Source organism: Pseudorca crassidens, chromosome X, assembly GCF_039906515.1.
Source record: "Pseudorca crassidens isolate mPseCra1 chromosome X, mPseCra1.hap1, whole genome shotgun sequence".
Lineage (NCBI taxonomy): Eukaryota > Metazoa > Chordata > Mammalia > Artiodactyla > Delphinidae > Pseudorca > Pseudorca crassidens.
In genome coordinates, this window is record NC_090317.1 from 66,881,274 (window position 1) to 66,905,241 (window position 23,968).

The following is a 23,968-nucleotide window of genomic DNA, read 5'->3' on the forward strand; positions in this document are numbered from 1 at the left end:
TAAAATGAAAAATGGAACTAACATATGAATCAGCAATTCCACTCCTTGGTGTATATCTGAAGAAAATGAAAATACTAATTCAAAAAGATACAGGCACCTCAATGTTCATTATGGTATTATTTACAATAGACAAGATATGGAAACAACCTAAGTATCCACGATGGATGAATGGATAAAGAAGAAAATAAGATGTATGTGTGTGCATACACACACACACACACACACACACACACACACACACACACACACACATGCATGCAATGGAATACTACTCAAACTTTAAAAAGAATGACTAAAGGATCATACACCATGATCAAGTGGGATTTATCCCAGGGATGCAAGGATTTTTAATATCCACAAGTCAATTAATGTGATACATCACATTAAAGAATTGAATAAAATTGAAGAATAAAAATCATATGATCATCTCAACAGATGCAGAAAAAGCTTTTGATAAAATTAGCATGCATTTATGATAAAAACTCTCCAGAAAGTGGACATAGAGGGAACCTACCTGAACATAATAAAGTCCATATAAAATACCTAGGCATAAGCCTACCTAAGGAGGCAAAAGATCTGTACTCCAAAAACTGTAAGACACTGATGAAATAAATTGAAAATGACACAAACAGATGGAAAGATACACCATGTTCTTGGATTAGAATAATCAATATTGTTAAAATGACCATGCAGATTCAATGGAATCCCTATCAAATTACCAATGGCATTTTTCACAGAACAAGAAAAAAATATAAATTTGTATGGAAACACAAAAGAACGCAAATAGCCAAAATAATCTTGAGAAAGAAGAACAGAGCTGGAGGAATCAGGTTTCCTGATTTCAGACTATACTATAAAGCTACAGTAATCAAGACAGTATGGTACTGGCACAAAAACAGATACATAGATCAATGAAACAAGATATAAAGCCCAGAAATAAACCCATTCACATATGGTCAGTTAATCTATGACAAAGGAGGGAAGAATATACAATGGAGAAAAGACACTCTCTTCAATAAGTGGTGCTGGGAAAATTGGACAGCTACTTGTAAAAGAATGAAATTAGAATATTCTCTAGTACCACATACAAAAATAAACTCAAAATGGATTAAAGACCTAAATGTAAGACCAGATACTAAAAAATTCCTAGAGGAAAACACAGGCAGAACACTCTTTGACACAAATCACAGCTGTATTTTTTTGGATCCATCTCCTAAAGTAAAGGAAAAAAAAGCAAAACTAAACAAATGGCACCTAAGTAAACTTAAAAGCTTTTGCTTTTGGTGAATGGGAGAAAATATCCACAAATAATATGACCAATAAGGAATTAATATCCAACATATATAAACAACTCAACATTAAAAAAAAACCCTAGGGCTTCCCTGGTGGTGCAGTGGTTGAGTCCGCCTGCCGATGCAGGGGACATGGGTTCGTGCCCTGGTCCGGGAAAATCCCACATGCCGCGGAGCGGCTGTGCCCGTGAGCTATGGCCTCTGAGTCTGTGCGTCCACAGCCTGTTGCTCTGCAACAGGAGAGGCCACAACGGTGAGAGGCCCGTGTACCAAAAAAAAAAAAAAAAAACCCTATTAAAAGATGGGCAGAAGAACTGAACAGATATTTTTTTCCAAACAGGAAATACAGATGGCTAACAGGCACATGAAAAGATGGTCAACTTTGCTAACGATCAGGGACATGCAAATAAAAAACACAATGAGACATCACTTCACACCTGTCAGAATGACTGTCATCAAAAAGAACACAAATAACAAATGTTGGAGAGGAAGTAGAGAAAAGGGAACACTTCTACACTGTTGGTGGGATTGTAAACTGGTGCAGCCACTGTGGAAAACAGTATGGAGGTTTCTCAGAAAACTAAAAATAGAACTACCATATGATCCAGCAATTCCACTCCTAGGTATATATATGAAAAAAATAAAAACACTAATTGAAAAGATACATGCACCCCAATGTTCAGTATTTACAATTGCCAAGATATGGAAGCAACCTAAGTGACCATCAACAGATGAATGGATAAAGAAAAAGTGTTATATATACACAGTGGAATGCTACTCAGCCATAAAGAATGAAAATTTGCCATTTGCAGCAACATGGATGTACTTAGAGGGCATTATGCTTAGTGAAATAAGTCAGACAAAGACAAATCTATATAATATGTATATGTGGAATCTAAAAAATGCAATAAACTATTGACTATAACAAGAAGGAAACAGACTCACAGATATAGAGAACAAACTAGTAGTTACCAGTGGGGACAGGGAAGGAGGGCAATATAGGGGTGGAGGAGTGGGAGGTACAAACTATCGGGTGTAAGATAGGTGACAAGGATGTATTGTACAACATGCGGAATGTAGCCAATATTTTGTAATAACTGTAAACGGAGTGTAACCTTCAAAAACTGTATAAAATTTTTTTTTAATTTTCCTAACAAGAAGGAAATCTTTCCATTTTTGACAACATGGACAAACCTTGAGGACATTATACTAAGTGAAATAAGTCAAAGAAAAACAAATACTTCATGACCTGACTTGTATGTGGAACCTAAAAAACTAAACAAACATGCAAAAGCAAGCTCATAGACATAGAGAACAGATTGGTGGGTGCCACAGGGGAGGGATGGTGGGGGTGGGGGAAATGAGTGAATGGGATCAAAAGATATAATCTTCTAGTTATAAAATAAATGTATCATGGGAATATAATATAGAGCATAGTGACTATATTTAATAATACTGCATTGCATTTTTTAAAGTTGCTTAAGAGAGTAAATCTTAAAATTACTCTTCACAAGAAAAAAATTATTATAACCATGTATGGTAAAAACTGGTAACTAGACTTATTGTGATTATCACTTCACAATGTATACATATATCAAAGCATTATGTTGTACACATGAAACATATAATGTTATATGTCAATTATACTTCAATTAAAGAAAAAGATGGTACATGCACATGACTTCAGCCTGCTGGCTAGTTCTTTGCTAATTCTAACTTGTATTCATTTTCTAACCTCACTCTCAATTTGCAACAAAAAATTGTGTAAACTGTGCTTGATGAAACTTAAATGTAAGACACTTGTTCCCCTTCAGTTTTGATGGAGGAAAAACATGTGCTTTTGCCATTCCTCTGGAATATTCTGGCTCTGACTTTAAATGAACTCAGCCCAGTAAAACTATCCACAGCAACTTTCATTTTACTTTTGACTCTTATATCCTCTTGCTTATTTCATATAAATGTTTCTGAACTTGGCATCTCTTTCCATAACAGAATCTTTGGTTTATTGGATTTCATTCTTCAAAGTACAGCATACCATGAAGAAAAGGTCTTTCAACAATCTTATATATACTGTTTGACCATGGAAAGGCCCATTCTAGGATGCATTTATTAAAAGAAAAAATCCTCTCTTACCATAAACCAGAGTATACTCTTGGTTGGGGATTGGGGGCAGGGCAGAGAATCTCCTCAGCTGCAATTACTATGAGAGGAAAGAAAGAAAAACAGCAGTCACTTTTCGATACATATGTGCATGTCACAGTTTTTGTCAGGCTGACTTGGCAGCTCAAAAAACTAAACCAGGGCTTCCCTGGTGGCACAGTGGTTGAGAGTCCGCCTGCCGATTCAGGTGACACGGGTTCGTGCCCCGGTCCGGGAGGATCCCACATGCCGCGGAGCGGCTGGGCCCGTGAGTCATGGCCGCTGAGCGTCCGGAGCCTGTGCTCCGCAATGGGAGAGGCCACAGCAGTGAGAGGCCCGCGTACCGCAAAAACAAAAACAAAAAAAACAAAACTAAACCATTCTAATATGTTAGGGGGATTACAAGACTACTATATTTCAAAATGTTTATAGGTTAGTTTCACAGAAAGAAAGAACAGCTTCATCTAATGGATCAGGGACATTTACAGCAAAAGAAGCCAGGAAATTTGTTTTCAAGAATATTTGCAATAGGAAAAAGTACCCAAAAGACAGCCCTTTTTGTAGAGAGGCTGGAATCCTTTCCTGGGTGATTCAAACTGCTCTCTAGTGAACCATGGCCAATTTATGATTAAAAGCAGAAATAACAACTGAAATAAAACTGCAAAATGTCCTTTTGGTAGGGTTTTCTTTTCAGAAATCTATAATAGGTCTGACTTATGTCTTATCCATATCCAATGTGCTGGTAAGTCACTGAAATTTCCTTTAAAGAGGCAATTTATGATTAAGGATTCAAGCCCTAACTATGAGACCAGAGTAAATGTGAATAAAAAATAACTGTCAGTAGTTGGTAGCAGGCCATTTTAATACCTCAAAAGTGGATAAGCCAGTGTATGATAACAAAGGCTAACTCATTGTTTAGGCCAAGTAGGTATTCATGTACATGTTATTATTTGGAGATCCCTAGTAAGACTATCCTGACCCAAAATATCTCCCCAGAAGCCTGCTTTGCTGATTGAAATTTCCACCATGACAGTCTACCTTTTGGGTTACAGATGCTGTTACAATAGGTCTACCCTTGAGAAGTAACATACATATTACTACAAACAAATTAATGTCTTTGTTATTTATTTCCTATTAGAGAGCAAAGCTTTGACAGTGCTGGAGAAATACAAAGGATCTGCATCTAAAATAAAACAATGAGTAAGAGAAACATCTGAGTTTGTTCTTGGTTTCCACTTGGAAGGGGAGCCTGAGTTCTAAGGACATGGGAGTTTGACAGACTCTAAAAGGAAAGGTGGAACAGGAATACCATAAACACCGTGATGTAGTAATTCTTTTTCTTCCCCCTTGTTCCTTCTCTTCTGTCATTGTTTTGATTGCTGAAACTAACTGGCTACCTATTAACAAATTCCATGCCAGTTTCTCTATCTGACACAACAAATTCATGAAACATTTTTTTCTAGCTTCATTTTATCACATTTCATTTACTGATGACCCAAGACTTACCAAATCAAATTCTTCTTTTATTTCCTAGCTGGCCTTTTAAATAAATATGTGTTGTAACAAAACAATAAAAGCATGCACATGATCATAAGAGTGAGACACAAAATGGAAAGGTAGGAAACATTTAGAGACTTCTTGCCAGTATGGGATTACTTTCTATGATTATCTTTCAAAAATATTGCACAATTAATGTTGAAATGCCATAAGTGGTGCTATCATATTCCCTTGGAGGCCATACCTTAGTCTAAAAAGATTTTACTGTCAAAAAATTTTAACTGATATTAAGCCCAAACTCTCCTCTTCTTTTACTTCCATACTTTCTCATTAAACATTAGGCAACATTGAAAAGGAAGTCCCCCCACCATTGTCACCTTCTTTTCAACAATTTCCACAGTTCCAAATCAAAACATCACAGTTTAATCTACTTCCTTTAGCCTGTATGCTTCCAGCTCTTTAATCTAATCTTATTCTGACCAACTTATTCTGCTTAAATTTGCCTGGGCCTCTTCTCATAGGACAGTAAGGGATTTCTGGGTTCATCAATTGTCATTGGCAGGTGGCTAGTTCCTTTGCCAGTAGAGACTATAGCTTGGTTTCAGCAAAGGTATTCCTCAAGTCAAACTGATAAGTACTGTATGCTAATTGCCCAAATTGCATAGGAAAGAAACATACAGTGTTCCCTTAATCAGGATAGAGATTTGATGTATTGAGTAAGACACATCTTTAAAAATGGTTCAATCCCTGATCTCTTACTCCCACTTAACACAGCAGTACCTTTGGCCTATTTGAAATCTTGACTCTATTGCTCATTTTGGTGTGGTCATATCTGCTCAACAAACTGGAAATTTGTTTTGGAAGTGTTATTTGTGTGAAAAACAAAACATTTACAAATGGCTCCTTCTAATAAATGTGAACCTCATGTGAAAAGCATTCACCAAGGGATCTGGCTGTGTTTGACACAGTGACTCTCCTGGCATATTTTGGAAATAATAAATTTGGAACAAGGGAAGTACAGAAGTTCTGAGGCACATCAAGGGCTCTATGGATCATCCAAAAACCAAAACATACCAACTATGTTCAGGTCATTGTGATGTACATAAAGATATATAAGCATTGTTTCTGCGTTCAAGGTGCTTAAGAAAAATAAGTTATTTGTCATAAAAAGCATAGTCCAAATATGGTAAATACCATTTAAAGAGGTACAAATTGTTAATAGGGTTCAAAGAACATAGATTGATTCCAGATGTAGAAATCTTCAGTAGCTGACTCAGTAACCAAAAATTAAATATTTGTTGAATGAATGGGTAAATGAATGATTGCATGTGGAGGATATGGCAGGTACTTCAACTGAACCTTGAAGAATATACAGGATTCAGATGGAAAGAGATGGGGATGGTACATTCCAAAGAAAGGAAAAACCATGAAGCTTCCTGAAGGGTAAGTTGTGGTCATACTATGGAGAGATTAAAATGCAAGAATAAACTCTTGAGTGTACACGTGTGTTTTTTCACAACACCCTCCTTCTCTATGACACATACTAGAGTCCTGTTTATTGTCTGTAACTCTTTTGCCTGCCTGCACTTCTGTCAGAAACACATATTGCTCAGCTCTGACCTCAAAGCAGGGCAGTCATCAAAAGGAAGCTCATGGCTTTACCCTCAATTCCTGATACCTGATATATATCCCCACTACAGAGGTTCACTATGGCATACCCTGACTAGATTATGGTGCTATTATAATGACAATCTGTACTAGTACCTACTACAGCAGGCTTGACTCCAATAATATCCAGAAAATTGACCACTCTAGCACTCCTTTTTCCCCACATATGATATCTTTCTCCACTCACTCCTTCCTACAATGTCAAATAATAAGTTTCTATCTTCATGTAAGGTTAAATGCAGTCTGTAAATATAGGGATGGTCCCAACCCCTTCACATCCTGTTTATTTCATTGAAGTTAATAGTTTGCACCCATCATTGAATCAAGCAAGGGAAGTCATACTGAATTAGAAGTGGCATTAGTTTCACATGCTGTACACAAATGTACATTCAAGGGAACAAATCATTCTACAAGTCCAGAGAACTTGAAAGACTCAGTGCTTCAAGGACATGATTATTTCATTTCTAAGGTCCACAAATGAGTTTTCAGGACAGTTGAATTGCCACTATGTTCCACAACTCTTTAAGTCATTTCTACAAACTTACATAATATGCCAATCATGCTTGATTCTGCTTATATTGGAAATCTAACATTTTGTAAACTTAGCTATACTAGGTATAAAGGATGATTGCATGATGTAGGAGTGCAAGGCCAAAAGTTTACTGATTTATGTAAAGTTTCTCCCAAATGTTAGGTGGCATGATTATATTATATTTTATAATCCCAAACTATAAATTCCTCAAGGACAGGACCTTAACATTTTCTGCATCTCCAGTATATAAGACATAGTAACTGCATAGAAATATGTTACTACTAATCAATGATACTGAAGAAAAGAGATAACCACTTGCAAAAATAGATGCATAAAGCATGGTTTGATCATCCTCTTCCACTCCCTTCCACCCTTAGATCTCCATTGAACCTGACTTTGCCCCTCAGTTAGGAACATTGTATAAATTGGAAAAAGGGGTTTCCTCCTCAAGTAAAAATAAATGAATAAATAAATTAGTATATTATTGTACAATCTGAATAAGCATACATGGCATCCCTGTGTGGAAGAAAACCCCAGGCTGAGTGTAATAATGCACCTATACTCACGCCAGCTCACATATACCCTGGATAGGTGTTAAGGCACACATTTAATAGGAAGTATCCATATTTTAACTTCCTCTCCCTGACTCCAAATAAGGTGACTGCATCAGGTTTGGAATCTTTTTGAGAGGTTAGAATCAGACACTGAGAGTGGTGAGCAAGAGAGAAAAGTAACCTCAGGGTACACATCTTAAGTTCAACAGGGACAAGGTGCAGCTTCATGCATGTCTTTGCCAGTGAGTGTGTGCATGTGTGCTTTCTCAAATGTGTAAGTGGCTGTATGTGCCAGTGTGGGTTTACATAGGATGATGCTCTCTTCTGCTCTAGAATTTGGTTGCAAGGTGTAGAATTTCCATGCCTCCTCCCTCTTCTAATATAACTTAGTATCTAGCCATAATGTAAAGAATGTCCCTTAGATGGAATATCCTTGGGCTGTGCACAACCTGAACATCCATACAGAGCAGCCCTGCCCTCATTCCTGAGTTTTATCTGACCTTTATGCTATGAACTACATTAAGGGAAATATGGTCATCTTTTCTTTTCTTCCTTTCTTCCCTTCTTTCTTCCTTCCTTTTTTTTTTGCTTTTATTATCTTTGGATAGTGGGGTAGGGGTGATTGTGCCCTGTTCAACCTGCTTCACTAGAGCAACTAGAGCTAAATTTTCCAACTCAGTACTCTTTTGTGGCACATTACAGGCTAATTTCATTGGATATTACAAAATGTCTGTTCATCAGGGGAAGATGATATTCCTCCTCATTAGTCACAGCTTACTAATATTAGCCTGGAACTTAGGCTTCAGGTTAACACATTTTTCTGAATAGCTTCCTTGTGATGATTTTTTTCATCCATCTAAATACAGTATATTCTTGGTAAGTCAACCATAAACAGAGCCATTTATTTATTTTAAAAAGACAATACTACTCTCTTATAAGATATAAATAATACTACTCTCTTATATAAATAATGCCTTTTTTAAAAGCCAGTGCATTAGATTCTATTTCGCAATGTGGATGAGTTAACCCATGAGGCTGGTTTGCACTTGTTCAATGAATTTCACCTCCAAATGATGCTTTCTACAGAACAAAGCCTTCTCTCTGGGGATTCACTTTGTCAACTCAGTCAAACATATAGATATTTTATAAATTTACTGGGAACTTACAGATATAAACTTCTAATGCTAGGTACTACAAAGGATGAAAAAAATGAATGAGACACTTCCTAGTCTTAGAATAGTTTGATGGTTGAGGACATGTACTTTGAAATGACAAATGACTGGGTTCTGATAGCTCATTCATCACTTTTCAGCTATGTAATCTTGAATAAAGTACATAATCTCTCTAAGCCTCAGATTCCACATATGCTGAAAATAAATAGTAATATCTACCTTATAGTGTCTGCTAAAATAATTAAATGAGAAGGCCATTATATTAAGGTGGCTCTAGTACTTGGTAGCCTGCATAAGCAAACCTAAACCTAAGCCATTGTCAATGTACTCAAATCCAAGAAAATGAAACTTAAGGACAATCAATTGCAAACAGCCAACTAGGCTTTCCTCAAAAAGGCAACCACTTAAGTTACAGCCAATAAAATAATGCCCTTTCTTTCCTTCTGCATCTTTTCTATAAAAACCTCTCCCCTAGCTCTGGTTGGTGGAGTGCTCTTAACCACTTTTAATTTGGTGTTGCCAAATTTGAAACAACTTATGCACAACTGAACTCGAAAATGTTAAGGTGCCTCAGTTTATATTTTACCAGTTCTGGTGTCAGAAGTGGGATCCATAGGGGACCTACCCGCCCCACCCCCAACAACCCCCAGGAACAACAAGCAACCAGGCATAGGTACACACTGAGCCCTTTGTGTTTACTGCTTTGTTGCTGTGCCTGAAGTCCTTCTCAAATATATGTGTTCCACAGCTTTTGTGTTATGAACTCTCTGAATTTATTTGAGAATTTCTTTGTTCAGACTGGGTCTAGAGTTGGACTGGGTCTGAGTTAATTTGGTCTGGGTCCAGTGTCAGACTTGGTCTGATTTAAACTGGACTGGGTTCAGTGTGAGGTCTCTGCTTTTTTAAAGGAGAAACCGTTTTAAAAAAGAGTTCTTCGGGCTTCCCTGGTGGCGCAGTGGTTGGGAATCTGCCTGCTAATGCAGGGGACACGGATTCGAGCCCTGGTCTGGGAAGATCCCACATGCCGCGGAGCAACTAGGCCCGTGAGCCACAACTACTGAGCCTGCGCGTCTGGAGCCTGTGCTCCACAACAAGAGAGGCCGCGATAGTGAAGAGGCCCGTGCACCGTGATGAAGAGTGGCCCCCACTTGCCGCAACTAGAGAAAGCCCTTGCACAGAAACGAAGAACCAACACAGCCAAAAATAAATATAAAAATAAATAAATAAATAAAAGATTACTATTTTAAAAAAAAGAGTTCTTCTGAGTCTAAACATTGTGGAACTCCTCTATCTGGGACTCCAGCTAACTATATGTTTAAAAGTTATAGGCCCAGAATCTATGTTATCTGAGCAAGTGGGTTAACCTTACCAAAGATAGTTCTGAACTACAATGGCCATAGTGGGAAGCCTTTAAGCTAGATAAGCTTATTTATGAAGTGCCTTAGAGAAAAAGGGGTCCCAAACTTCTCAAAATGAGATGCATTTATGCTTGGTATGCAGAAGCTTCTAAGAAAGAATAAATCAAAATGTGCCTATTTAAAAGAGTTCAGGGACTTCCCTGGTGGTCCAGTGGTTAAGATTTCACACTCCGAATGCAGGGGGCACGGGTTCAATCCCTGGTCAGGGAACTAGATCCTGCATGCCGCAACTAAAGATCCCACATGCCACAAAGAAGACCCTGCACACAGCAACGAAGATCCCACGTGCCACAACTAAGACCCAGTGCAGCCAAATAAATAAATAAATGTTAAAAAATAATAATAATAAAATAGGAGTTCAATACCGCCAGGAATATTTACTGCTTGTCCTGGTTGAAACCTAATCATAAGATATTTGAAAGAATTTTTTTCTTTAAAAAGAACTCTGTGGTCAGAAGTTGGCCAAATTGGAGACTAATATTCAGAGCCTGATAGGAACTTTTTACAGACTTTCTTTCCTAAGCTAAAATGAAACTATGTACCTAGAGGTAACATTCTGAAGCCTCTTGGAACAATTTATCTAGACATTCCAAAGACACACAGCTCTAAATCTAGAACATAGGAATCTTGATTTTCATCTTAGTTGAAAATCTTCTCCCTGATATAAAGAAGCAAACTGAAGATACTGTATGTAGTTGAATGGGTGGGTCAGCCCCTTGACATTATTCAGGCTGCTACTCTATTCTTTCAGGAATGAAAACCAACTGTATTTGTTTTACAAATCAAGTCTTTACAAGAACAAAAATGCAGCTCTAGAAGCAATTCAAGGCCACCTGTTGTTTGTACTTATCCCAAGGGAGAAAAGTACCATGCACTGATTATTAATCCCTGGGGAGGACACTTCTGCCTACTGCATCTTGGTATCAGAGTCACAAAGAAAAACACAACACAGTCAAATACTGCTTTGCTTACATAAAAAAAGATACAGAGTAAGATCCGCTTCCATAGTAAGCACCGGTCCCCCATGGTCAGTGGGTCTTTCTTGGGAGCCAACACAGGACAGTTGGCCTATGTGCATCCCTCTTGTGCTGCAGTGGAAAAACCCTTTCCCCTCCCAGCAGAGGGAACACCTCAAAAGATTTGCTCTCTCTCCTTATAAAAGGGAGATGTTAAACTAATTAGGCCTGTTTGATATGTTAAAGCACTTGAGAAGCATTGTCAAATAAAAAGTGATGCTAAGCCTGCTTTAGATTATATTTGTATAAATACATGTTATTGATGTAACTGTTCTAGAAATTATATGGAATTCCTAAAGATCTGATATGTCTTGGTATAATGTTATCAGTTATTATTCTAGTTATTATTTCAAAATGTTTGTCATAGAAATAATGAGATTAACTTTTCAATTGCATTATAATGAACTGTCAGATCTTTAATCATGGCCACTTTCAAGTCTTTTGACATTTACTGACAGTTATTGTATTACTCTGGATACTTTTACAAAAGTGCTTCCTCTTCAAAGCAACTCATGGAAAGGACTCTTGACAAGTACACAGTTTCTGATAATTTTACGATTATACCACTGAACTAGGTAAAAAAAAATGTTTAGAACTCTAATGGAAAAACTGATTGTTTCATAAAACTGCCAACCCAATATCAAGCATTAATCAAGAATTAATTTAAAAAATAAAAGGATTAATTACATGAGACTAAATAAATTTATGAGGACGACTATAATTTATATGACTTTGAAACATTGCTAGTCCTTTAATGTTTTGTTGTCCAGATTTAAAGAACCCTTTTTTTCCTTACCTTTAAGCTATCTATAACTTACAGCAATTTGGTAAAGTATACTTTTGTGAACAAAAAATAGAATATGTATCTTTTCCTGTCTACTTAATCCCTCCAGTATTTGGAAATTTAAAGCATTCTTATTTTTCATGACATTGTAGGTGTTTGCATAAGTTCAATAAGAAATTGTTCTCCTTGCAACAGGACACAATTGGGCAAGTCTTTGGCTTGGTTTCTCAGCCTAACGAGGTTTTTAAAAATCTAATCTAAGATTTCTTATTATCAGATATTTTTAAGAAACTAAGGTTAACAAAGTCTCATAAATATCACCAAAGCTTTAACTGGAATATCATATATTTAAGAATGTACATAAAATCACTATTCTTGATCCACTTATATAAGTAATCAGGCCAACTTTAATGAAACTAGCTCTTATTTACTAAAGATGTACTCAGTGACTTATGTTTGAGTTTCTACAATACCAGAAGTGTTGATCCATGTACAGCAGGAGGTATTTGCTAATGCACAGCACTCTCCAGCACCAGGAACAGGAGAGTGCAGACATTATGAATAGTAATGGGATTTCGGTGCCAACATTCAAAACATACAAGGTAATAGGTCTTGTAAATCACATCTTTACTGAAGGCATTTTTTTAAAAAAGTAAATATTTCAAATTTTGAAATTGGACACATAAAGTACACTACTGCGGGAATCTGAATTGGAGAATTAATCAAACACTTCATGGGAAAATATTTGTGGCATATACTTGTGAATTGATAAATGTTGTCCCATTAAGGAAAAAGTTTTGTGTCATGGTATTGATCCTAAGTACCCAGTTACTAGTGTATAAACGTCTTCAAGAATGAGACAAAATTCCAGAATGAGTATCAAGGACTAAAAACTTGATGAAGAAGGCATCTATGGCATAGTCCCTGCTTATATTTCACAAAGATCCTAACTATGCATTAGTCATCCTATTACTGTGACTGACATAAATTCAAAAGGGAAATTAAAAACCTACAGAAACAGAAAGGTGGGTGGTGATTTCAGAATCTTGTAGTTTCTTATCTATGTGTGTAGCTTCTTACCTATATGTGTAGCTTCTTACAGTGTGTTGCCATGAAGTCTTGCCTAGAGAAATTGAGAAAGTATCCAGATATTATGCCCAAACTCTTGATATTATATTAAGGTCTGAGGAAATAAAATCGTTCTTTGTATCTTTGAATTGTTTATTTTGAAAAGCAAGATGGCATATTTGAAGACCATACAGTAAGATATTGTGGTCAGCAGCTGGCAATTTAAACACCTGTAAACAGAATTTGATAAACACTTTTCCTGAATTTGCTATGCCTGAGGTTCTTGGTTACTTAGGAAAGTGTGTACTTTCATATGTGAAAGTGTTGTATAAAAACTGGTAGATAGAAAAAGCTTTCATGCAGCCAATATGCAGGAAATGTTACATTTAACCCCCCTCTCTTGCTTGCTACACATCTCCTAACTTGACCTAACTTCTTACAAACTAATTAAAGGAAGAAACTTAATTATGATGCATCTTGGAATAGATTTCTTTGTGCTTATCTTGTTTTGAGATTCACTCAACTTCCTGAGTACATAGTCAGGAAGTATTTATGTCTTTTTCAGCCTCTCTCTCTCCACCCCCCTCCCTCCCCTACCTCTGTTACTCCAATGATAGCAATGTGGGATATTGTTATTATTCCACAGTCCCCTGTGAGCTGTTACCTTTTTTTCAGTGTATTTTCTCTTTAATTTTCAAGTTGGGTAATTCCTATGTTCTGTCTCCTAGTTTACTGATTCTTTCCTCTATCCTCTCCATTCTCCTCTCAAGCTCATTCGCTGAGGTGTTTTTTTTTTTTTTTCAGTTACTATACTTTTCAATTCTAAAACTTCCATTTGGCTCTCCTTTATATCCTCTTTCCTTTACTGAAATTTGATCATTTTTATTTGCTTCAAGTGTTTGTACTTGCTCATTGAAATATTTTTATCATAGTTACTTTAAAATCTTTATCAGATCATTTTTAGCAACTCTGTTATCTCAACGTTGACATCTATTGATTCTACTTTTTCATTCAGTTTGAAATCATCTGGCCTTTGGTACAATGAGTGATTTTCTATTGAGAACTGGATATTTTCTAATTTCATTATGAGTTTTCGGATTTTTAATAAAATCTTCTGTTTTAGCTGGCTTTCTCTGCCTCCACCTGGCAGGGGAAGGGGAACACCTCATTACTGCCAGGTGGAAGTAAAAGCCTAGGTTTCCCGCTTGGTCTCCTTTGCAAGTGATGTGTGTGGGGAGGGAGGGATCCTCTCTACTGTTAAGTGAGGGTGGGAGTTCTGGTTCTGAATGTAGTCTCCACTGACACCAAGTGGAGATGACATTATTACTGTGGCAATGTTGAAAGTCCTGACCATCCACTAGGCCTCAGCTGACATCATCTCAGCAAGGAGGTAGAGGAAGATCTTGTGCTGTCAGGTGAGGGTGGAAATCCAGACTCCTCAAGTAGTCTCCACTTATATTGTAGTGGGATTTACTGGCCAGTGGAGATAAAAGACTTGGCTCCCTACATCTAGCACCTTGGCTTTCTTTGACATCATCCTCATGGACATGTTGGAGCACCTCATTACAGGCTCACAATGGTATAAATTTAGGATCTGCACTTAGCCTTGCATGGTGTGGGTGGAGCAATAGTTACTCTGTAGTGTTTGACTGGAGTAGAGAGATTATTTTCTAAAAGTTTTCCTCTTATTAAGCTGCCCCTTCACTGGTCTTTTGACTAAAGAGATAAAGCTTTTGTCGGGGCATTTTTTTTGTCTGTACTTACTGGCATTCCAGCTTCACATGTTTCTCCAAGTCTGAGATACAAGAGGCCAAATGAAAACATGGGAACTCACCACCGTGTTGTTCCTCAAGTCCTGAAGTCTCACACTGGTCAGACATCTCCCTCCACTTTTCAGAGTCTCCTTATGTTTATTTTATATATTATGTCCAAGACTTTTAGTTATAGGAGGAATAGAAAAAGCACAATTACTCCATATTTGGGGAAGTACGCTTGATTTTAATAATAAGAGACTTAGGGAAAGTACTAAACCAAAATCTCTAATTTGATGCTTTTGTTTTCCATTGTTTTTATTTTGTTTTATTGAGATACTTTTATAACAGAAGATAGTATTTTGAAGGTTTGGTAATTTTACAGATTTCTTAATATTTTTACACATGGCCTATTATAAGTTTCAAACTCTGAATTAAATCACAATTTTAGAAGCTGGAAATGAATTACAAGAAGAAAACTGAAAAATTCAAAAACAAGTGGAGATTAAATAGCATGCTACTGAACAACCAATTGGTCAAAGAAGAAATCAAAAGAGAAACTAAATAGTGACAGTTTTAATTTTTTCTTTTTAATTTGGATGCCCTTTATTTCTTTTTCTTGCCTAATTGCTCCAACTAGGAATTCCAATACTATGTTGAATAACAGTGGCAAGAGTGGACATATTTGTCTTGTTGTTGATCTTAGGGGGATAGCTTTCAGCTTTTCACTGTTGAGTGTGATGTTAGCTGTGGCTTTGACATATATGGCCTTTATTATGTTGAGGTATTCTTCTTTATATACCCATTTTATTTATAAATGGGTGTTGAGTCCTGTCAAATGCTTTTTCTAGATCTATTGAAATTATCATGATTTTTACCTTTAATACCATAGTGTACCATGTTGATTGTTTTGAAGATGTTGAATCATTATATCCCTGGAATAAATCTCACTTGATCATGGTTTATGATCCATTTGATGTATTGTTAAATTTGGTTTGCTAATATTGTATTGAGGATTTTTTTATCTATGTTTATCAAAAATATTGGCCTGCAATTTTTTTTCTGTGTTGTCCCTGTCTGGTTTTAGTATGAGGGTGATTTTGGGCTTGTTAAATGAGTTAGGATGTGTTTCCTTCCTTCAATTTTTTGAGAAGAGTTTGAGAAAAATAGGTATTAAATCTTCTTTGAATTTTTGGTAGAATTCACCTATGAAGCCATCTGGTTCTGGATTTTTTTGGGGGGGAGGTTATTGATTACCATTTCAATCTCTTTACTAGTGATCAGTGAACACAGATTTTCTATTTCTTCATGAGTTAGTCTTGGAAGGTTGCATTATTCTAAATATTTGGATATTAATGTCATTATACCACAAGTCCCTGTGAGCCCTGTTAGGACTTTTTTTTTTCACTGTTTTTTTTCTCTCTGTTGTTCAGCTTGGGTAATTTCTGTGGTTCTGTCTTCTGGTTCACTGATTGTTTTCTTTGTCCCCTTCATTCTGCTCTCAAGCTAAAAGAAATGGATAAATTCCTAAAAATATACAATCTTCTTAGACTGAATCATGAAGAAAGAAAATCTGAGCAGATCAATTACTAGTAGGGAGGTTTAATCAGTAATCAAAAACCTCCCCCCCAAAAATTCCAAGACCAGACAGCTTCACTGGTGAACTCTACCAAACATTTAAGGAAGAATTAATACCAATCGTTCTCAAACTCTTCCAAACAATAGAAGAGGAGGGAACACTTCCAAACTCATTTTATGAGGCCAGAATTACCCTGATACCAAAATCAGACAAGAGATCCACAAGAAAAGAAAATTACAGGCCAACATCCCTGATGAACATAGATGCAAAAATCTCAACAAAATGTTACCATAACCAAATTTAAGAGTACATTAAAAGGAGCATACACCATGATTAAGTGGGATTGATTCCAGGCATGCAAAGATGGTTCAACATCTGCAAATCCATCAGTGTGATACAAAATTGATAATGATACACATTAACAAAATGAAAGGTAAAAATCAAATGATCATCTCAATAGATACATAAAAAAAACACTTGACAAAACAATATCCATTTATGCTAAAAACTGAAGAAAGTAAGTGTCGAGGGAACACAGCTCAAAGTAATAAAGACCATATATGAGAAGCCCAGAACTAATATCATACGCAACAGTGAAAAGCTAAAAGCATTTCCTAAGATAAGGAACAAAACAAGGATTTCCACTCTTGCTAATTCTATTCAACATAATACTGAAAGTCCTGCCAAGAGTAATTAGGCAATAAAAAGAAATAAAAGGAATCCAAATTGGAAAGGAAGAAGTAAAATTGTCACTATTTGCAGAAGACATGATATTATATGTAGGAAACCCTAAAGACTCTACTCAAAAATGCTGTTAGAACTAATAAATGAATTCAGTAAAGTTGCAGGATACAAAATCAATATACAGAAATCTGTTACATTTTTATACTAAATGTAAAAAAAGTTTTACATTTATAGTTCACTAAAAATGAACTATCAGAAAGAAAAATTAAAAATCAATCCTGTTTACAATTGCATCAAAAATACCTAGGAACAAATTTAAACAAGGAAGTTAAAGACCTGTACATTGAAGATAATAAAATATTGATTAAAAAAACTGAAGAAGACATAAATGGAAAGATATTCTGTGAACATGGGTTAGAGTAATTGTCAAAATGTCCATATTTCACAAATCTACAATTCAATCTACAGACCAGTCTACAGATTCAGTAAAATCCTTATCAAAATTCCAATGGCATTTTTCACAGACACAGAATAATACTAAAATTTGTGTAGAACAACAAAAGACTCTGAATATCCAAAGCAATTTTGAGAAAGAAGAGCAAAGCTGGAGGCATCACACTCCCTGGTTTCAAACTGTAGTTATCAAAACAGTATGGTATTAGTATAAAAACAGAAACATAGATCAATGGAACTGAATAGAGAGCCCAGAAATAAATGCACACATATATGGCCAATTAATTTATGACAAAAAAGCCAAGAATATAACAATGGGAAAATGACAGTCTCTCCAATAAATGGCATTGGGAAACCTGGACAGCCACATGCAAAAAAAATGAAACTGGATCACTATCTTACACCATACAGAAAATAAATACTCAAAATGGATTAAAGACTTAAGTGTATGACCTAAAAGCATAAAACTCCTACAAGAAAACATAGGCATTAGCTCCTTGACCTCCGTCTTGATGATGATTTTGTGAACTTGACACCAAAAGCAAATGCAACAAAAGCAAAAATAAACAAGTGAGAATACATCAAACTAAAAGACTTCTGCACAGCAAAGGAAACCATCAACAAAAAGAAAAGGCAATCTGCAGAATGGGAGAATATATTTGCAAATCATACATCTGATAAAGGGTTAAATTCCAAAATATATAAAGAACTCATACAACTCAATAGAAAAACAAATAAAAAACATGATTTTTCAAATGGGCAGAGGATCTGAATAGATTATTTTTCCAAAGACACACAGACAGTCAACCAGCATATGAAAAGATGTTCAACATCACTAGTCATCAGGGAAGTGAAAATCAAAACCACAATGAGATATCATATCACACCTGTTAAAATGGCTTTCATCAAAAGACAAGAGATAACAAATGCTGGCAAATGGAATTCTTGTACACTGTTGGTAGGAATGTAAATTAGTGCAGCCACTATAGAAAAAGGATGGAGGATCCTCAGAAAATTAAAAATAGAGCTACCATATGATCCTTTAACTCTACTTCTGTGTATTTATCTGAAAAATAATGAAAACACTAACTGTAAAAGATATATTCAACTCCATGTTCATTTCAGCATTATTTATAATAGCCAGGATAGTGAAACAACCTAAATGTTCATCCATGGATGAATGGATAAAGAAAATGTGATATATATATCTAAATAAAATGGAATATTTTTTAGCCTTTGTAATCTTGCCATTTGACACAACATGGACAGACCTTGAGGGCATTATGCTAAGTGAAATAAGTCAGAGAAAAACCAATGCCTTGTGATCTCAATTATATGTGGAATTTAAAAAACAAAAGTTCATAGATACAGAGAACAGATTGGTGGTAGCCAGAGGCTGGGGCTGGGAGAAATGGGTGAAGGGGGTCAAAACATACAGACTTCCAGTTATAAAATAATTGAGTCATGGGGATGTAAGATAAAGCATATTGACTATAGTTAATAATACTGTATTGAAGGGGTCCCCAAACCCTGGGCCTCAGACCGGTACCCATCTGCGGCCTGTTAGGAACTGGGCTGCACAGCAGGAGGTGAGCAGCTGGTGAGCAAGCAAAGCTTCATCTGCCGCTCCCCATCGCTTGCATTACCACCTGAACCATCCCCCACCCCCACCATCCATGGAAAAATTGTCTTCCATGAAACCGGTCCCTGGTGCCAAAAAGGTTGGGGAGCGCTGCTGTATTGCATATTTGAAAGTTGCTAAGACAGTAGATCTTAAAAGTTCTCATCATAAGAAAAGAAAAATTCTGTAACTATGTGTGGTGTTGGATGTTAACTAGACTTAGTATGCTGATCGTTTCATAATATATACAAATATCAAAACATTATGTTGTTCCTGAAACTAATTTAATGTTGTATGTCATTATAACTCAATATAAGTAAATAAATAAATAGATGGCAACTTTGACAATTTAACCTCAAGTGCAGTTTAATTGCTTCAAAAATTATGTAAATAGAATATTATAAGCTGCAGATAAAATAAAATGTGTTTTCACAGGATATATTTTGTAGTGAACTAAACTAAGCCTACTTTTCTTTTTTTAGTTCGGTACATTCTTTAATAAAGATATGGTTAAGATACGTGTTATGGAGGAAGGATGCATTGGTTCATATTTTGGGTGTTCAAGGAAAGGCTAAGCCTACTTTTGAGGGACCTCTTTTTGATGCCTTTGTGACAAATGTATTTGATAAGTATGTTAAAAATGCAAAGTGTCTGAGTTTCTTTACTTTTCCCCATTAATCTTTTCTATATATATATATATATATATATATATATATATATATATATATATATATATCACATATCTTTTCATTCAACTGTTATTCATACTCTGGAAAAGTTTTATGTCTATTCTTGATTACAAGCAACAGTCCTAACCCTCAAAATGTTGTTTAACTTTCCTTGTCTTTTATAATGAACATATGGCTTTGCTTAGGATAAGCTGGAGTTTCATGTTAAATATAACTTGAATGTGTATGGGACATGTCTAGTATTTGCCAAAGTAATTTCTGCTGCCCACAGTCATTTGTATTTCCATGTATATATTTTCCAGCTGCTGGTTTCTACCTTTTAGTGATGATTCCATTTTTGCCAACGAAGAAATTATCTCTGATTTAAGTAGACATTCTGTCCATTGATGTAGTAATGGGGTGAGAAGTTAACTCTGTCACCTCATAGATTATTCCATCACAGTTACAGTGTTACAAATGACATGCCAGAAGCCCCTGGGGCATGAACCCCCAGCCCCTAGATGTACTACTAGAATTATAAGCAGGTTAATTCTGCCATGTAACCCTTTTGGATATTTGCTGGGAATTACCATGTCAAGGAAAGTACACACACACACACACACACACACACACACACACACATACACAGTTACTTTCCTAGGGAGATTTATGATTAGCAGTACCCCAGTTTCCATGTGAGTCCCTAATTCCCTCATTCCAATGAGCTCATGTCTTCAATGAAATCTAAAGTAATTGCTCCTCATGAAAATATCAGAAACATCTGACCATAATGTGATTCATATAAGAATCATTAAAACTTTTCACAAAGAAAGGGGCTCTGATAGAGTAGTCTTATAATCAGCCTCAAGACCAGTTTATTGGGGTAAAAGATTCCACTCACCATCTACATTACTGCCTTTTTAAAAAATCCCTCCCAAGAATTAATTAGAAGACTGGTATCATTTCTAATAAGACAATGATGTAATACATAAATCTGATTCAATTTGCCTAGGTCAATTAATAATTCATGACAGAAATAGGACAACTACTCTCATGTTTTGTTTTGTTTTGTTTTGTTGTGGTACGCGGGCCTCTCACTGTTGTGGCCTCTCCTGTTGCGGAGCACAGGCTCTGGACGCACAGGCTAAGCGGCCATGGCTCACGGGCCTAGCCGCTCTGCGGCACGTGGGATCTTCCCGGACCGGGGCACGAACCCGTGTCCCCTGCATCGGCAGGCGGACTCTCAACCACTGCGCCACCAGGGAAGCCCCTACTCTCATGTTTTAAGCACAAATATTATTAATAGCCTGACCCAAGGACTCCCAATGAAAAAGGCAGAAAGGTCCCAATGGCGTTCTACTATCCTGGAGATTAGTGAACAATAACAATGTTAGATAAGTCAAGTGAACAGAGGAGCATAAGAAGAGGGGAAAATTTAGCTGGTAAAAAGTGGTTGGAATTCAGAACAAAGAAAAGCATGAAAATAGGTGAGGGGCTTGAAATTTCTGATGAGAAAAAGGATAGAAGAAATAGGAATGCAATTGGTATTGGGTAGTGAGAGAGAGATATAGAGATATATCTATATAGATATATATCTATATAGATAGATAGGTAGATATAGAGAGAGGTATATATAGAGATATAGATAGATAGATAGATAGATAGAGAGAGAGAGAGAGAGAGAGAGAGAGAGAGAGAGAGAGAGAGAGATATAAGAGAACAAGATATAGGAGTATTTACAGTTCCTTCTAAGGGACTTCTGAGCTACAACGTTGCTCCCCTTTATCCTTACTTTCCTCTAGTGCCTCATAAACAGGTGAAAATGGAAGGTTGTAACATGATAAAAATAATTGCTATCACTAACATAATGCATACTATTTGTCACGGACTGTAAGTATTTTTTATATATTTTCACACTTTATCCTCAGAACAGCCCTATGAGGTAGGGATTATTATTATCTCTATTTTACAGATGAATAAACCCAGATATAGAGAAGCTAAATAATTTGTCCAAAGTCACATAGTAAGTAAATGGTGGAACCAAGATTCCAACATAGGCAGTCTTACTGCAGAGTTTCTCCTCCATGCTCATCTCTCCTACACTTGCTGAAAGGGACACATCGAGAAAGGCCAAAGACTAACAAGTTGGGACTAAAAATCAGAAAGAAGGTTGAACACAAATAGAAAGAGTGGAGAACTCATCTGTTGGAAACAGTCTTTTGTGTACACAGATTAAGCATACTGCCAATGCCCATGGGGGGAAAAACCTTCTCAAAGAAATTGTATCATTAGTAAGTCATTCTTCTGGCTTAAAACTTGAACCTTTGAGAAACTGTAAATCCATCTTAAAAGAGATAACCCAGCAAGATTTTCCAGTTAGTACATCTCAGTGCACATCTACATATTAGTTTCTTTACAAAAAAATCCATCTTGATAGTGGAACAAGAGAATGAGAAGAGTAAGAGATCACTGTGGACCTGAAAGTGAAGGCTGAACTAAGGACCTACCCTGGAAAAAATGAAGAGATATAATCTGGTGCATTACAGTCCAGCTGTGAACATCAACCTTTGTGAAAGCAGAAAGTTTGGGCAAAGAATAAAATAATATGAAGCTAATGAGGTATGTTGACAGAGATTCAGACATATGCTGGGTCAATTGTCTTTATAGCAGGAGGTACAAAGTCTCACCTACAGCTGCCCCAAAACCCAAGAGGAAGGGAAATAAAACAATAGTTATAAAAAGAGAGGGAAGTAATGGCAATATGTGTAACCAGATTGCAAACGTTATAGGGGAATGTTTTCTGTATTAATTTATTCTTTATCTTTTTCCTAGCAAAAGAAAATATAGGTATAAATGTGGAAAAATGGGGAAAAATCCAGGCTGTGTAATCATTTGCGTGTTCCCCAAAATCCAGGCTTACAGTTTTGCTGAAAGGATACCTTAGCCTCATTTGTATCAACAACCTCAGTTTAACACATGAATAGTCACTACAGCTGGAAGACATTAGTGTTGTCCAAGTCAACAATTTTCCATAAGCCACGGAGAAAAGAATTTTCAGTTTGTTGTGACACATGAAAATTGGAGTCTTAAATACTGCTTAGAATTAAAGTGACTTAAGATAAGAGGAAATAAGAAAGAAAAAAAATGTTGAAGTTTTATAACAAGGGCAATCACTGCTGGACCACATTAAAAATAGAACCAAGCAGAAAACCGCATCAGATCCATAGGTAACTTGCTGTAAATGGGTGTTAAAAAGGCTAATGGGTTTTGAATTAGCCTAAAAGTTTGGTTTTGTTTGGATAGTATATATGTAATTGGATCTTTCACGTCATTGCTGCCTTCTCTACTGCTCAGGTGCTCACATACATCACCAGTGCAATTACTCTATCCAAGACAAGCCCTCTGCTAGATTGAAGAAGTCAGCGAAGTTTTATATCAACCTCTCAAGTTTACCTTTATGGGTTCCTTTTCATTGTCCCCCATTTTCACTTCCCTTACCCAACCAGGGCTGAGACTTGTTCCTGTGAAGCACTCCATGTTAAAAGTGGCTTTTTTTCGGGCTTCCCTGGTGGCGCAGTGATTGGGGGTCTGCCGATGTAGGGGACGCGGGTTCGTGCCCCGGTCCAGGAAGATCCCACATGCCGCGGAGCGGCTGGGCCCGTGAGCCATGGCCGCTGAGCCGGCGCGTCCGGAGCCTGTGCTCCGCAACGGGAGAGGCCACAACAGTGAGAGGCCCGCGTACCGCAAAAAAAAGGAAGGAAAACAAAAGTGTTTTTTTTCATTCAGCAGTTAGTCATCAGTGCCTTCAAGGAGAAAAAGCCAGTGCCAGGTGCTGGGGACAGTGAAATAATCCATACCTGAATTCTACCTTAAGGAGCTTATAGTCAATGATAATCACATTTCCTTGCATTTGTCTCTAAAATCTGGTATTCTGGTATGATTTCATTGCTTCACTTGAATCCGTGTAGAAAAGGGAACCCTAAAAAGTCAAATTTACATGTTCTATTCTTTGCACATCTCATTAAAGATGAAAAGGCAGAGAGGTAAAATTAAACATTTTCATTTTATAATT